The sequence below is a fragment of the Cupressus sempervirens genome, chromosome 11 (assembly GCF_028749045.1).
Source record: "Cupressus sempervirens isolate cs-2001-9-10 chromosome 11, ASM2874904v1, whole genome shotgun sequence".
Taxonomy (NCBI): domain Eukaryota; kingdom Viridiplantae; phylum Streptophyta; class Pinopsida; order Cupressales; family Cupressaceae; genus Cupressus; species Cupressus sempervirens.
The window spans coordinates 173,026,876-173,045,429 of NC_143128.1; positions in this window are offsets into that span (position 1 = coordinate 173,026,876).

Consider the following 18,554-nt stretch of genomic DNA (forward strand, 5'->3'; position numbering starts at 1 on the left):
CACACACATTATGATAAGATAGGATGTATTACATGTATACCAATACAACTAATTACATTCCAAAGTCAACTACAACACCAAAGTCAATAATCTTCCCTAAGTTGGCTCATTGCTGGAACTTTGGTTCAGAAGACCATTTAGGTAATATTTTAACACTCAGAAACACTATCAACTTAGTAAGCTCTAGCACTAGATTGACATTGGTGCATGGTGCAAATTGATCGCTTGGGAGTAGTTCAAACTTGATTAGCACTTGGTGACTCAGTGAACACTAAAGAACTTAGTAGACACTGAAAGACTCAGCTGACACTACAGAGCTCAGTAAACACTACCTTCATTCTTCTTTGTTGACAAATAGATTGTTCTTTTATTCTATTCTTTTAATGCCCAATATTCTTGAATAATATTTGATTACAATAGTTGGGAGATCATAACTAAGTGATTGACTTCCCTTTGAACTCTTAAGTACACCTCAATTGAATTTTGTGATTTGTAATGAATCTTGTTTAATTCTAACTCTAATTGGGTTTTGGTCTTGACTAGAGAATAGGAGAAGCAAACCAAGCTATGCCTAAATAAGAACTAACTCAAGCTGAGATTTGGGTCTTAAAACTAATCAAGTCTGTGAGCTCAATCATCTTATGAACTTGAAGAAATTGATGAAAGATAATGGATTCTATATAGGAATCAACTACTTAACTAAAAGCCTGTAACTCTAATAAGGAAGACACTAACTTGAAGAAAAACACACAACAAGATCTCTTTAAAATTTTAATAATACTATTATTATCTACGACTTGTTTCATTGAATAGGGGAACAAATCTCTACTTATTCCTTAACTCAATTCAATAGAAAGAGATATCCTAAGCTATCACAAAACAATGGATGAATAAATAATCAACACAAAACACATTCAACTTGTCTCTACAACTTGAAGTATTTTTATGCCAAAAATTAGCTAACCCTCTATTAATATTTCCATTAAATACATATAGGATTGCAAGATGACAATTACAAAATGAAACTCAAATCAGTTCATCTCCTCAAAATTGAAAAATGGAAAGAAGCCAATTTTTAGTTACAATCATTACATTAAAATATGAAAAGGAAGGATAAGAATCACTTTGTCTTCTTTCCTTTTTCTGACTTCACCATATAGGCTTTGGTGGAAACAATGATTGGGATCAACTCCTCATGTCTATGAATATTAATGTTAGTATATATTAAGAGCCACTTGTAATGCTCTCTAGCTAAATCTTTGATGACATTCATTTGTTCCTAAATTTCCACCACAACTGGATGTACACGCCCGCCAAAATTTTGGAGCTCTAAGACATTTTTCTAGTAATTAGAAGATTTCTCTATTAAGCTATCAAGATAATTGGAGAAATTCTTTTGCATGACAAAAACTTCAACTATCTCTTTCCCTTGTCTATTAGCTTGGGAGTTTGTATGTAGACCTTTTAGTGAATCATAGTCTCTATTCTGATCCTTTTTAACTTTAACTTTTGTTTCCTTTAGTCCTTCTTCTACCACTATGATCATTTCAGATTTGAATTGCATAGTTTGTAGCCATTCAAATAAGGGTTCATCTCACTTAGGAAAAATATTTGTCTCTACTGCTTCTTTAGCCTTCATGTGGATAATGATTTTCAAAAAGGAAATGCAATTCTCACTTTTGGCTTTCTTTGCTGACAGGGTAGCTCCGTTAGCTAAGATATTATCTTTCCCTATTTCAAGCCTCAGTACTACATTACAAATTTTATCTATGATTGCAAGTCCCTTAGACTTGATTTTTCTGCTACACTCCCCACCAATCTACCTAAAGTACTTGCTTTCTTGTAACTAGGAAATGATAGCTTAAATGTTAGTGGCTGTAAGATATGTAGTGGTTGATATTTTTGAGATGCTTGCCAATTAGGTGACTAGTTTTGTGATGAAGAAATTAAGTTCATGAATCTCCACCTTCATTCTAATTTTAGCTAGCTTAAGGATTTTAAGTTTTCCTTCTATCACATCATTTTTTTATTTCTATAGGCCCACCTTAGTGTCATGTTTAACTTCTCTGAGGTCAACAAAATGTAATGTGAAGTCCTCTCTAGACATGTCTTTAATCCTCTCTTCCTTAGTGCGCTTAGAAATCTCCATGGTCAAATACCCTATATCAAGATCTTGTCCAAGAATAGACAAAGTCTTTTGCTTCTTAACTTTACTCAATGTTAATCTAGAATAGATAGCCATAGATAAAGTTTCCTTGCTAGGGACTCCCTCTTCTTTCCTCTTCCTCTTTCTATCCAAAGTGTCTCCAGCTATGATTTTGTGCCAATCACCTTAGATGCAGTCCCAAGCATGTCTACACTAAAATTTTTCCTTTTGATTGGGGTTAATGCCTTTGTAGTTGAATAGAAGGGGTTCTTTGGGACTTGGGAAATAATTTTTCAAGCTTTAGGACCTTAGTCTTCTTCATAGCTTCATCAAACTCATTACACTCACTCTCGCTACTTCTACCATCTCTAGGGTCCACCACTTATATTTGGGGACTACTTGGTAAGAGTAATGTGACATTTATAGATGGGATAGGACTATTGTGGGGTGAGAGACACCATAATTTCATTTTCCTTCAATTTTTCCACCTTCTTCTTCTTAGCATCTGTTTCATTTTTTATCACTAGTATTGAAGCATCCTAACAAGTCTTATCAAGATGGATATTCTTGTCCTGAGGTTGCTCACCTCCATTAGTCGATTGAGAAAACCCTTAAGTGATGGGATAGATTGTGCTTGAGGCACAACTTTGAGAAGATGAGGCTATTACTACATTTCAACATGCTTGGGTAGTCGCGCCTTTGCTCCTTCTTCATCGTGCAGTGATCTGCTCACCCAATTTTCTAGTTATCAAGATTGTAGATTTTTTTCCATCATCATGTCTAGGTCTTCCACTTCCTCTTCATAATTTTTTGAACTTAGGGGATTACCTGTTAACTTTTTCAAGTAGTTATTGCTATAAATTTTTTGATCATCGTCTTCCACCTCTTCTACATAAATATTAACTTTATACATCTTCACTTGGTCAACTATCAGTCTAGCAAAGGACTGATCACAGCTCTCAAACTCATCTTTGGAATTAGCCCAATGGTCTTCAATGGTATTGATTTGCTTAATCATGCTCCCTATCTACAAAATATTTTTGGCATACTCATTCGGGTGGAACATGGGCCTCAAGACTTCATACATGTTGAGCTTATATTTCTTCTTGAACACCTTCATCATGTTTCTAGCATTGGACCAAGTTTCACAGCTAAAGGTTCTAATGTTTAGGGGAAATTAGTATCATTTCTTCTTCAAGCTCCCACTTAGTATATTCACTTGTAGGGATTTCCATATGATCTCGATCAACGAAATATGTCACTTGGATACTTTGGTATCTTTAAAGGAAGTTCATCGAATCTTGCAAGATGCAAATAAAAAAATGATGAGAATTGAAAGAAGTGACATCCAAATTGACAAATGGTAGCCATGGCTTCTAGGCTGAATCTCCTTTCCAAGAATCCCTATAGCTCCCTACAAATCCTCATAGTAAATGCATCATTCAGCTTAACATAATCCACATAGCTATTCTATAATTGTAGACATGAATAAAATTGATAAGATTTAACATCATCAGGGAAATTCTCTAATCTTGGGAGGCTATTCCATAATTGCAATGAATCCAACATGTAAATCAAGAAGGAATACATGTATAATGTTTTATAGAACTTAGCTACACAGAGAGCATTGAACAAAAGTTTTCTTACCTGTTGAGCCCAATCAATATATTGGGTATCTGAGCAAGTTATTTGAACTAAAAATAAATATTTCTCAACAAAATTCAATGCTTCTACCTCACCTTTCAACCTATGCAAGAGGAAAATACTATCAATGATTACTAGCTTAAGTTTGGTCCCAAAAAAGGTTTTGGGAACTTTACTCTATCGCTCTGAGGTTTTTGGAACCATGTCCTCATGATTTATTTCCTCTAGATCATCTTCTTAGCTAAGAATTCTAAGAAAGCATCACAAATTTCTAAATTGGAGAACTCCTCCCACTCTATCACATGAAGGAAACTAAACATCATTTTCCTATCAATTGTGATAGACACTATATCATCAGGTTGGACAATTTTCTTGGTTTTTGGGTTGTAATGATGGATGCATTCATAAATCAACTCAGGAGCTTGGACCTTGACTGAGAAACCAACTCCTTCAACTAAACTACATCCTTAGATCTTCTTGGTGATGGGATGAATCCATTGGAATCCCAACCTTTTCTAGAAGTTTGTCATGTCAAAGAAGAGAAGAGATGTATCTATGAAGTTTTGCAATGTGGAGATGATACTAGCTAACCCATCAAAACCCACAAACTTGGTTGCCATTAGTTTGTGAACAAGATTTTGATTTAAGAAAGTGAATAAGATAACAAATACAATAGTCATAGGTTTTTCAAAAGCTAATTGATAGAATGAAAAATCAAAGAAAAAGTAGTAACTAATTCAGCTACTTGTCCATCTTTATATGAGACCCTCAATTCATTCGTCGATCTTCAGAATTTGTGCCACATGAATGAATTTAAGGATATACCCATTGGATAGTAAATGCAAGAGTTAAATAGACATATGGAGGTATTTTCACTATTCCTTTGAACTCAATGGTATCTTTCTAAATTTCCACTACTTTTCCTTTTTCTTTTAAGTTTTAGAAAGTTACCATTGGGATACCCCATCGAGGAAAGTCTGCTAAATGAGATTCTTTCTATATCTCTTCTTCTGATCCATTCCAATATCACTCTAACACACTCTAGATCTAGTACAGGGGTCAAAGTTTAAGTATTAACTTAATTTTCTTGAAAAATCATAAAATTGTCTTCATGGGTTGAAAACTTGCTAAGGAGAAGACATTTTCCATTTTTCTATTGTTGCTTCCTTCAAACTCAAATATTTGATAACAACACTTCTAATATCTTGGAATTCTTGGTTGAGGTGTGAGGACTTGTTTGAGAGTCACTAAACATTTTTTTTTCACCTCAAACCATTTTTCAGAAAACTATCTTCATGGGTTGAAAATTGATCAAGGAGAATACAACTTCAAGTTTTCTACCTATGCTTAAATATTTGAGTAACAATGAATATGAAAATTTTTTGGAGACCTTAAATTGGATCCACAAATTAATTTACCATATAAAACTTCACCCTTTGCACATTTTTACTCCATATGTGGTTTCAAGTGATTATTACAAGAAATTACCTTCATGGATCCAAAACCTGTCGAGGAGAAGATAATTTCAAATTTTCACCAATGCATGCTTATTAAAGAGTGGTATGCCATGAGTGAATATGGAGCATGATTGATTGTCAAATGAGAAAATTCGATCTCTATTTGACTAGGTACTAACTTACCTAGCTAGCACATGGTAAAAAGGTACACCCACCTAGCAAAAGGGAAAGAGAAGGTAAAAAGGAAAAATCTGATAGAGATCACCTAACCTTAGGGACTTAGACCTAGACTCAAAAAAGAAAAATGAATTGAATTACTTCTCTTACTATACAATAATCACTTTTTCCAAATGGTTAGAAAAAAAAAAGTGGGGCAATAATTGGCTCTGTCTGTGGACTTGGGCAATCCATGTCCAAGCAAGGAATTCAAGATCTTTGGTTTCAAAAAAATGTAAAGTTGGATACACAAAAAAATTAAAGTAGGAAAAAGTGAGGGAAAATAAACTACAAAAAACCAAAAAGGGAACTAAAATATAACTATGATATAATATAGGGATTACCTATTTTCAATTTGGAACTTGATAGAGCTTTAAGTCCTGACTGTTGTAGGTAAGGGGAAGTACTTCACCATCTGGATATGCCAGTTTAAATGAGTTTTTTTTGAAACTTTGATGGATGGTGAATGATCCTATCCATAGAGTATCAAAAATTCTATGCATACCTTTTAATGCCCTTCATTTATCCCATAGTAGTATAGTATCTCCTAATATAAACTTTCACAGTCTGGTCTTGTTATCAAAAAAAAATTTCAAATGCATTTGATGTTGTGTGATGTGATCCATAATTTATTCTCTCTATTCTTTGAGCTTTCTTAGATATATGATCATCTTCTCCAATGCATATTTATAGATGTCATCTTGAAATACTATCCTTAATTCACTTGTAGCCAATTTGAGAGGTAAGGGAAGACTATCCTCCATTTTATGGACTAGTTTGAAAGGAGAAATTCAAATTACCCTCTTTGGGGTCACTCTGTCTGCCCTAAGTGCCTCATGAATCTCCTTGTGCTAGGACCTCTAATTATCTGATACAAGCTTTTTCACAATGTTCATCAAGTTCTTGTTGTCAGATTCAGCTTGACCATTCCCTTGTGGAAAATAGTCAAACAAGTGAATAACTGTTATGCCATACTAGAAACAAAACTTAGTGATTTCAGCCAAGGAGAAATATGTGACATTATCCATTACTATTTTAATGGGTACACCAAACTTGACTAGTATATTTTCTTTTATGAATTCATAGACTACTTCAAAAGTGGTCCTCTTTGTGGCCTTCACTTCCACCCATTTTCTAAAGTAGTCAATGGTGGTGATGATGTATGTGTGGCTGATAGTAGATACTAGATTAATTGGGCCAATGAAGTCAAGACCCCATTGTTGGAAAGGACCTTCAATTACCAAGGGTCTAAGAGGAAGTGTGGCCAACTGGGACCTACTTGCAAATATTTTACATTTTTCTGATTTGCACACCTAGTAGTAGGCATCTTTAAACATTCTAGACCAATAATAACATTGTTGCAATATCTTAAAACTAGTAATTAAGGATGAGAAATGTCCACTGTGCACTTCATCATGAAATGTTTTCAACAATATTTCTTCTTGTTGTTGTTTATCTATGCACCTGAGGAAATTTTTGTCCAAGGATCTTTTGAAAATTTTATAATCCCAAATCACATACTTAGTGACATTTAATTTGAGATCTCTTCTTTTCTTTATTTTCAATCCCTAAGGACATTCACCATATGTTAGGAGGTGTGTAATATTTCTAAACCAAGGGTCTTGTAGACTCACTACCAAAACCAATTGTTTCTCATCCTCTTCTTTAATATTTCCATTTTTTGCTATAGCCTTGTATAGGGTGTTACCTCTCATTAACTTTGTAGGCTTAATTTCATTATCACACTCCTATATTTTAGCCACCTACATCCCTTCGATATTGCACCCTACATCTTTTTGAGTCAACATATTTTTTACTACTACAACAAGTACATGAACTACAAAATGGGAGTGTAGGATATAGAATTAAAAATTCTTCAATTCTTTGACCATGAAGAAAGCATGTTTTTCAAATTGAGAATATTTAAACTCATGATTCTTTAGGGGTATACTCATGAAGGAAATAGGAGCTTGTATTATTTCTTTATTATCCTACATGAGGATACTTGACAAGGAGTGTTCAAAGGCATAGCAATAGATCATGAAGTCAAGTTTGTAGTCAAGATGCAATAGGAGTGGAGCATTAGCAATGATCCTCTTTATATTCTAGAAGGCTTGCTTCTTGACCTCTTTCCATTTAAAGCATTAATTCCATTTCATTGTATCTACAATACACTTAGTGGTTTTGGAAAAATTAGACACGAAACTTTTGAGGAAATTCACTTATCTAAAAAATGACTTAACTCCCATCTTGCTCACAGGTTGACTTAATCTTCGGATGGTCTCAATTCATTTAGGGTAAATTCTAATACCTTCATGTGATACTACATGACTAAGAAATTTTCCTTCTATCACACAAAAAAAAGAATTCTTAGGATTTAGAGATATTTCATGTTCTTGACACCTTTGTAATACCTTATTTAAATCTTCTATGTGATTTTTCCTCTTTTTCAAGAATATAGTGAGGTCATCTAGGTATATAATGATGATTCTATCCTTTAAGTCAGCAAAAGATTTTTTCACACACCTTTAAAAAGTCACACTAGTGTTGATAAGACTGAATGACATCCTATGGTATGTGAGCATACCCAAAGGAGTTGTGAAAGCTATCTTATGTTGATCTTTCTCTTCCACTTCTATCTGATTGTATCCGGAGGAGCCACCAAGCACATACATCATTTTAGCTTTGGATACTATTTGTAGTAGATAATCCATGTTAGTAAGGGCATAATTATCTTTCAAAGATGCTTAGTTTAGATTTCTAAAATCCACACAAATCCTTATCTATTTGTTCTTCTTTCTAAATAGTACTATATTTTCTAGCCATGTAGAATGATGAATGGGTTAAATGATTTTGTCCTTCAACATCTTGTTGAACTCCTAAAATATGGCTTTGGCTACCTTTAGGTTATAGTTTCTCTACTATTTTGGAAATGAGTTGCATCAGGTTTCAAGGTGAAGTGATGTTTCTCTTTCCCGCCTTTGTACCTTTTCCAATCCTCATAGCTCAAGGTAAATACATCTTGATATTCTATGAAAAGTTATTTGGTAGATTCCTTTTCCTTGGCCGAGCAACACTTCTTAATATTGATCATTTTCAGACTTTGTGGATCTTCAATATTTAACCCCTCATATTCACCAGTAGTAGAACCCTTTTCTATCCTATTTTATTTAATGTATGTCTCATGTCGATTAAACATTCTTTCTAATGACACAAAGTATGGGAGAATGATATTACCTTGTAGTTGTATTACATCAGTCCCCTCCTCTTTTTGCTTTTTGTGATGATCTTGGTTGGTTTCATTACAATGACTTTCTTGGATAGTTCTGGCATCTTCTAAATAATTTTTTCATCTTTGAACACTTGCCAAGCTTCAACATTATCAAGGATCAAAGGTCTATACACAATCTCTTCTTGATACATTTTTATTCTTAAATTTTGGATGAGGAAGTAGTAGGGAGGTAGAAATGGCTAGTGAATCTACCTTAGAGTTCATCTCTCTTGGGACTGATTCAATTGAGAATGTGTTGAGCCCTTTGATTTCATGTACGACCCTGTTTCTATAATTTTTTAGTTTATAATTCTTCACAACTACCCCTTGATTTGTCAAACAATAATCTCTGCATCACCCCAAGCTTTTAGTATTTTTATACATTTTTTCCTTTGTAGCTATTATCCCAAGTAATAGGGCTTCATATTCCATTATTTTTTTCATGTTCCCAAATTCTAACTTACATGCCATGGGTTCAAGTTCTCCTTTAGGTGATATCAATACCACCCCCATGCCGAAATCAGATGAGGAACAACTTCAATCAAATTCTAGTGTCCATAATGATGATGATTCTTCTTCTTTAGCAAGAATTTGATCTCTATGTTCTTTGAATTTTTGGTCATTTGAGACATCTTCAATGAATAACATTTAGTTACCAAAATCTAATTCTTGGTACAAAATTTGAGCTTTGGGGTCATCTGATTTTAGAACTATAAACTTGGCTTTCTCCTCAAGTTCTAACTTTACTTTCTTGCTTCATATGGGTATAACTTCCTGAGACCAATCTAGTTTTATTTCTCCTCCTAGGTCTCTACCAAAAATTATTCTTCTAAGAAATGCATAGATGGCTGGAATATCTACAACTAAGATAGTCAACAATAATTTCTTTTCTGGATGGGAGGCTAGTGCTACTTGAGCATCCTTGATTTTCCCAAGTAGGGGGATCTATTTGGCATCTATAGAATAGCATCTACAATGCACCTTAGTAAGAGTGAAGCCTAAAGCTTTAGCTATAGGGTAAGGCATTACATTGTCTGAGGTACCCAAATTGATTATAAAATTTCTTAGATTGCATCCATTAATATATTATGATATGTAGAATGGATCAGGTTTCTATCCAGGGAAAGTTTCTAGCACTGTAGACTATTCTTGATATAATAGGTTAGATGTTAAACACTCATTTTGCTTTTTAGTGGTAACATTGTGGTTCAAGGTCAAACTATCTTCTTTGAAATAATATACCAATCATTTAATTCAAAAGGATGAGATTTCAAATAGTGTATTGGGGAAATCTGAATCCTAGTGTCTTTACAAAATTAGATCAAATAAAAAAGAGATTTTTTCCTTACCTAATTGAGAGTTTGTAACTCCTTGATTAATATGACTGGTACCTAAAGGAGAGGCTCTATCACTTCCTAGGCTATGACATGAAGATTGATTTTTGTACTTTAGGCTTCTAGTCAACACTGTATATGAGGTTCCATCATTGTTGAGTAAAATTCACCTTGTCTTTCTAAATCAGACTCATACTCTTAAAATAAATTTCTAGTATCACTATTTTTGTACAAATTTGACTCAAAACTAGGAGTTATGACATTCAACCCATTAGTAGCTAAAAATTACATCCTACAACCCATTTTAAGAAAAATTTCATTATCATGGTTCATTGTTAAGTGGAAAACAAACATGTTTCCTTTCTTATGTGCAACTTCTATAGCCAACCTCTATGGTGAACTAGTAAGCAGTGGAAATTCTCCATCGGTATTCCTTCCCGACTGACTTTGGTAATTTCATTGGTAAGAATTGTTGAATTTGTGAAGTTGCCTCTTCATATTAACAAGTTTGTTTGACATTTTTTGTAACATATCATCTAATGAAGTAGTATTACTAGAACTCCCTTTGGTTTGGAGCTCTTGTTTCCATTTTCTGGTGGAGATTAAGTCATCCTCTAGTTCCATCGGCTTCTTTTGAGCATTTGCCAAGTTTGTGGAATGGGATCTCCTTAGGTCATAGTTGATATTTGGTGGCATTGAGCTTATGGAGAATGTTTTTAGATTACCTACACTAGGTCTATCAATAGAATAGATTCTACTATTGATTTTATTAAAATTAGAAACAAAATCCCTCATACTTATAGTAGGTTGCTTCTTTAAAGATTTCAATTGTGTTAGTAGGATGTGCTTGTCTTATAGAGTTATGAATCTAGTTTCAAATTTCATCCTCATTATTTCCCAATCTATGATTGAAGCATCAACCAGATGACAAAACCAATCTATTACATTCTCCATCTAAGTCTCTAAAAATAATCTTGTAGTGACATCTTCATGTGCCACTCCCAAGATATGAGTTTCTATGAAAAAAGCTTTGATATGTTCATCAGTGGTGAATCTTTGATCACCTAATAACTTGGGAAATTTCTTTCTTGAACCAAATGAGATTGGATGATACATTGTAAGCACTAGTGAACCAATTTTTTTGGCTTAGGGTGCATCCATAATTTTCCTAGCAAGGTATGGTAGAAAATTGATAACTGGAGGAGCAACTACTCCATGTAAGCCTAATACTTGGCAAGTTGTATGCAATTAATTTTGATTTCTAGGGGGTGAAGGTGGCCTGCTCCTACTCTTCTTATCACCCTTTTATCGAGGTACTTCTAGGATGGGGAAACCAAGTTCTATAAGCTTTTCAAAAATAGGATCTTTCCCAACTTGATCTTTGGTGCTTCTAAGAAATCTTGCTTATTCAAGGGTGTTGAGTTAATTTTGCCTCTAAGCTTGACAATCTTCTTTTCTTTCTACTCTATGGAGTTCTCTCCTCTGAATGACTCTTTCCAATGCTTCAACTCTAGCTTCTTCTTCTTCTAACACCTGGCTAGTATTTTTGAGTGCTATATATTTCTTGTATTCCTCTAGATAAAGTAGTCAGGGATGAGATCATATCTTCCTAATTGTCTTGGAATCCAAGATTATGTTGCAGTAATAGGAATATGTTCTCATGAGATAACACAATCTTTCCTCATGTTATAGGTCTATTAGTCTAGTAACTATTCAACTTCCCAGTAAAGTCACCAAAAATCTATTGACAAATATATTGTTCTTTTGTTCTACTCTTTGAATGCCCAATATTCTTGAACAATATCTGTTTACAATAGTTGGGAAATCATAACTAAGTGATTGACTTCCCTCTAAACTCTTAGTTACAACTCCCTTAGATTTTGTGATTTGCAATGAATCTTGTTTATTCCTAAGTCTAAATGGGATTTTTTCTTGACTAGAGAATGGGATAGGTAAACTAAGTTAGGCCTAAATAGGAACTAACTTAGGCAAAGATTTGAGTCTTAAAACTAATAAAGTTTGTGAACTTGCACATCTTATAAAGCTTTTGAAATTGATGAAATGATAATGGATTCTATCTTTGAATTAACTACTTAACTAAAAGCAAGTAACTTTAATAAGGAAGAGACTAACTTGAAGAAAAATAGAAAACAAAATCTCTTTAAACTTTCAATAATAGTATTATTATCTACAACTTGTTGCATTGAACAAGGGAATAAAGCTCTATGTATTCCTTAACTCAATTCAATAGAAAGAGATATCCTAATCTATCACAAAACAATGGAAAAATAAATAATCAACACAAAATATATTCAACCTATCTCTACAACATGAAGTGTTTTTACACCAAAACTTATATGACTGTCTATTAATATTTCCATTAGATACATATAGAATTTTGGGATGACCATTACAAAATAAGACATAAATAAGTTCATCTCCTCAAAAGTGACAAATGGAGAGGAGCTAATTGTCATATATAATCATTACATCAAAATATGAAAGGGCGGTGTAAGAATCACTTTGTCTTCTTTCCCTTTTTTGACTTCACCCTATCAATGATTGGGATCGACTCCTTATGTTTATGAACATGAACTTTAGTGTATCTTAAGTGTCACTTGGAATTCTCTCTAGCTAAATCTTTGATCACATTCAATCATTCTTGCATTTCCTCCATAGCTAGATGTACACACCCATCAAGCGTTTGGAGCTTCAACACTTTGTTTTGGTGATTAGAAGATTTCTCTATTAATCTATCAAGATAATTGAAGAAATTATTTTGCATGACAACAACTCCAACTATCCTTTTCCCTTGTTCACTAGCTTGGGAATCTATATGTAGACCACTTAGTAATTCATAGTCTTTGTCCTGATCCTTTTAAATTTTAACTTTTATTTCTTTCAATCCTTCTTCTACCACTAGGATCATTTTAGATTTGAATTGCATACTCTATAGCCATTCAAATAAGCGCTCATCTCCCTTAGGTTGAATCTTTGCATCTACTTCTTTAGCCTTCATGTGGATAATCATTTTTAATAAGGAAATGCAATCCTCACTTTTGGCTTTCTTTGTTGATAGGGTAGTTTAGTTAGTTTAGATATTATCTTTCTCTTTTTTGAGCCTCAGTACTACATTACTAATTTTCTCTATGATTGTAAGTCCCTCAGACTTAAGTTTTCCACTCCACTCCCTACCAATCTACCCAAAGTTCTTGTCTTCTTTTAACAAGTAGATGATAGCTTGAATGTCAGTAGTTGTAGGATCACTGGTGGTTGACATTCCTTGGATGCTTCCCAATGGGGTGACTAGCTGCTTAATGAAGCAATTAAGCTCATGAATATTTTCCTTCATTCTGACTTTATCTAGCTTAAGGCTTTTGAGTTGTCCTTCTATCACATCATTTATTGATTTTCATAGGTCCACCTTAGTTTCATGTCTAACTTCTACGAGGTCCACAAAATGTAATGTGAAGTCCTTTGTAGACATATCTTTAACTTGCCCTTCTTTATTGGGCTTAGCAATCTCCATAGTCAAATGCCTTGTATCAGGGTCTTGTCCAAGAATAGACAGGGTCTTCTACTTCTTAACTTTACTTAATGCTGATCCAGAATGGATAGGTAGAGATTAATATTCTTTGTTGGGGAATCCTTCTTCTTTCCCCCTCTTCTTTCTATCCAAGGTGTCTTCTAGTCATGATTCTACGTCAATCACCTTAGATGTAGTCTCAAGCATGTCTATACTAAATATTTTCCTTTTGACTGGGGTCAATGTCTTCATAGCTAAAGAGAAGGGGTACTTGGGGACCTATGAAATAAGTTTTGAAGCTTCGAGACCTTTCTCAGCTTTTGTAGTCTTCTCGTAGCTTCAATGGACTCAGTAGACTCATTCTCATTTCTTCTACCATCTCCAAGGTCCACCGCTTGTATTTGGGGACTTCTTGGTAGGAGTAATGTGCCATTTATAGATGGGGTATGATTGTTATAGGGTGAGAGAGCCACCATAACTAAACTATTTTTCAATTTCTCTACCTTCTTCTCATCCTTCATTTCAGTTCTAATCACTGGTACTAAACCATCTTGACAAGTCTTATCAAGAGGGATATGCTTGTTAGGAGGTTGGTCACCTTGACTAGTCTGTTGAGTAGGCCCTTGAGTGATGGGAAGGATCATGCCCAAGACACCACTTTGATAAGATGAGGCTACTGATACATTCAGAGATGCTTGGGTGGTCATATCTTTGCTCATGCTTTATCATGTAGTGGTTCACTTGACCCATTTTCCAATTCTCTTTTAGATTCTAGCCATCATCATGTCTAGGTCTTCCACAACCTCGTCATAAGGTTTTAAAATCATGGGAGTACCTCTTAGCTTGGTCAAGTAGGTATTTATATAAATGTTTTGACCATCATCTTCCACCCCTTCTACATCAATATTAACTTTATACATCTTCACCTGGTCAAATGTCAGTCTAGCGAAGGCTCGATCATGACTCTTGAGCTCATCTTTGCATTCGGCTCAAATATCTTCAATTGTAGTAAAGTGCTTTCTGACACTCCCTATCTATAAAAAATCTTTGGCATATCCATTTTGGTTGAACATGGGTAGGGCTTTCCATATGATCTTGACCAACATGATTATGTCACTCAGATACTTGGGTAGCTTTAAGGGAAATTTGTTGAATGCTACAAGACATAAATAATAAAATGATGAGAATTAAATGAAGTGACATCCAAATTGACTAATGGGAGCCATGGCTTCTAGGATGAATCTTCTTTCTGGGAATACCTATAGCTCCTTGCAAATCCTCATAGTAAATGCATCATTCACCTTAACATAATTTGCGTAGCTATTCTATAATTGTAGATGTGGATAAAATTCATAAGATTTAACATCATCAGGGAAATTCTCTAATCTTGGGATGCCAAACCATAATTGTAATGATTCAAAAATGTAAATCAAGAAGGAAGACATGTATAATGTATTATAGAACTTAGTTTCTCAAAGAGCATTGGATAAAATTTCGCTTACCTCTTGAGCCTAATCAATGTATTGGGTATTTGAGAAAATTACTTGAAGTAAAAAGAAATATTTCTCAATGAAATTCAAAGCCTCTGCCTCACCTTTTAACTGATGCAAGGGGACCAAAATATAAATGATTTATGGGTTAAGGTTGTTCCCAAACAAGGTTTTGGGAACTTTAGTCTTATTGCTCTAAGGTTTCTGGAACCATGTCCTCATGATTTCTTTCCTCCAAATCATCTTCTTAGCTAAGAATTCTGAGATAGCTCCACCAATGTCTAAATCAAAGAACTCCTCCTACTCTATCCCTTGAAGGAATTTAACCACCATTTTCCTATTAATTGAGATCAGCACTATATCATCAAGTAGCATAATTTTCCTTGTTTTTGGGTTGTAATGATGTGTGCATTCATAAATAAAATTAGGGTCTTGGTTTGTGACTCAGAAACTAGCTGCTTTAACTAAACTGCATCCTTAGAGATTCTTGATGATGGAATGAATTCATTTAGATCCAAAAATAAACTGGAAGTCTTCCATGTCAAAGAAGTGAAGAGAAGTATATGTGAAGTTTTACAATGCAGAGTTGATACTAGTTAACCCATCAAAACCTAAAAACATGGTTTCCATGAGTTCGTGTACAATATTTTGAGTTGAAAAAGTGAATAAGATAATGAATGCAATAGTCATAGTTTTTTTAAAAGATAATTTCATTGATAGAATGAGAAATCAAAGAAAAAGTAGTAACTAATCCAACTGCTTGTCCATCTTTATATGAGAGCCTCAATTCATCCATTGATTTTCATAATTTGTGCCACACAAATGAATTTAAGGAAATACCTATTGGATAGTAAATGTAAGAGTTCAATGAACATATTGAGGTATTTTCACTATTCCATTGAACTCAATGGTAACTTTCTATATTTGCACTACTTACTTTTGCATTTTCTTTTAAGTTCTAGAAAGTTACCATTAGGGTAAACCATCAAGGAAAGCATGCTAAATGAGATTCTTTCTATATTTATTTTTCCTTAATGATTCAATCAATTCCAATATCACTTTGACACACTCTATATCTCATACGGGGGTCAAACTTTAACCATTAACTTGGTTTTCTTGAAAAATTGGAAAACTATCCTCATTGGTTGAAAACATGTCAAGTAGAAGACATTTTCAATTTTTTGTCATTGCTTCCTTCAAACTGAAATATTTGATGACAAGACTTCTAGAATCTTGGAATGATTGGTTGAGGCCTGAGGACATGTTTGAGAGTCACTAAAATTATTTTTTTCACCTCAATCCATTTTGCAGAAAACTATCTTCATGGGTTGAAAACCTGCCAAGGAGAAGACAACTTTGGGTTTTCTACTAGGGCTTAAATATTTGAGTAACAATGAATCTGAACAATGTTTTGAGACCTTAACTTGGATTAAAACATTAATTTACCTTAGAAACCTTCACCCTTTGTACATTTTTACTCCATATGTGTATTTATGTGACTATTATAGGAAATCACCTTCATGGGTCTAAAACCCGCCAGGGAGAAGATAATTTTCAAATATCTACCAACACCTAATTATTAAAGAGTGGTATGCCATGAGTGAATATGGAGCATGATTTATCATCAAATGAGAAAATTTGATCTCTATTAGACTAGGTTCTAACTTACCTGACTAGCACATGGTAAAAAGGCACACCCAACTGACAAAATGGAAAGAGAAGGTAAAAAGGGAAAATCCAATAGAGATCACCTAACATTAGGGACTTAGACCTAAACTCAAAAATTATTAAGGATTTGAGTCACTTCTCTTAGTAGACAATACTCACTTTTTCCAACTAGTTGGAAAAAAAGAGTGGGGAAACATGCTTCATTAACATTTCCAACTTAGTAGAAACGGATAAGCTTGATTAACACTATAGAGCTCAGTTAACACCACCTCCTACATGGCTTGCATTGATGAGCTTGCTAGACTCTATGAAGCTCGATAGACTTTTTGAAGCTCAATAGATTTTGCTACCTGAATGTGAGGCTCGGTAGCAACTAAAATGTTTAGTATACAGTTCTAGTTATATGAGAAGCTCAATAGGAACTGTAAAGCTCGATAGAAATGTAGATAATCAATCTAAGTAAATGTTTAGTCACTAACTGACAAATGATTTAACTATAAGGTCAAAAATTTCATGATGTATGATCATTTTATATGTGTGAAGTGGGAGAAATTGGAGAGAACAAACTTTATGTAGCATATAATAAATTGTGTGATAATGGAGTGTTGAAGAATGAGCACAATATTGTTCTCGAGAAAGGGCTGACCCATGCCCTAGTATTTCTGAAGATTTTCAATGTTCAGTGGATAAAGATCATGTTGTTCCATGTACATGACATGAAGATATGTTTAGAGGGTTGATTGATAAAGATTAACAATGCTATCATATTCCAAGTTAAGGGTTACCCTACATTGGACATACCATAGCCATTAAGAAGTGTTACAAGGGATGTTGTTGAGAAATAAACAAAGGAAAATTAGAATAGTCATGGTTTTTCGATTGATGGGATTAATAAACCTATCATTGAATTTGTAGTGTGTGTGATTGCACACAAGTTCTATCAATCAAGCCAACTCAATATGATACCTTTCATTGTAGTGGACCTTGGATACAAAATTGTTAATAGAGATCATAGTTATGATCTTACCAAGATGCAACTGCAATAATTGTTAGAGAATCTTGGAGAAATAAGAAAGGTAAAGAATACATCATGTAAGTTAGGTTTCCTACTTGTTTGTATATTTTTATGTGTATATAATTTATTCCTTATAGTAGGAAAAGTTTCATGGGATAAAAGCATAATAATTATTGAGAAAATAAGTGATTTGATCAATCAATTGGGAGAAAATTTTGAAGCTTTAATCGATAACTATTTTAAGGAATTTAAGAATAAGATGAAGAACTCAATGTGGATACCTAAATTGGTTATAGATAACTATTTTTATGATATATGCTTCATGGTAGATACAAATTTTATATATGCATAGGTTTTAATATAAAGGGTTGCATGGATGAGGCAAATGCAAGATGAAGTGAGTGTTGAGGAAGTGACAACAATAGTAACTATGTTACTATCTGAAGAGGTTGACATAAATGCCAAGCCGTTTGACACATATGGTACAGACAAGAGTAGAATGAAATTAGAAACAAAAGTTCCCAAGAAAAATAGGAAAAGAAAGAAGGGTGTTGAGGAAAAAATTAGCAAAGGTAAACCTCAAATTACTGAAGGAAAAGGAGAGGATGGGAAATCCAAAGAAGAATTCAAAGCCAGAAATCTAAGGGAAAAAAGATATATGTTTCCAAACCCAAGGCAATGAAGTAGAGGGAAATAGTAATCGTTGATCCAAAAAATAAAAGAGGACCTCAAGAAGGGTGTAAAGATTTGAGTTTCTACAACACCTAAGCTAGAGCCAAAAAGAAGA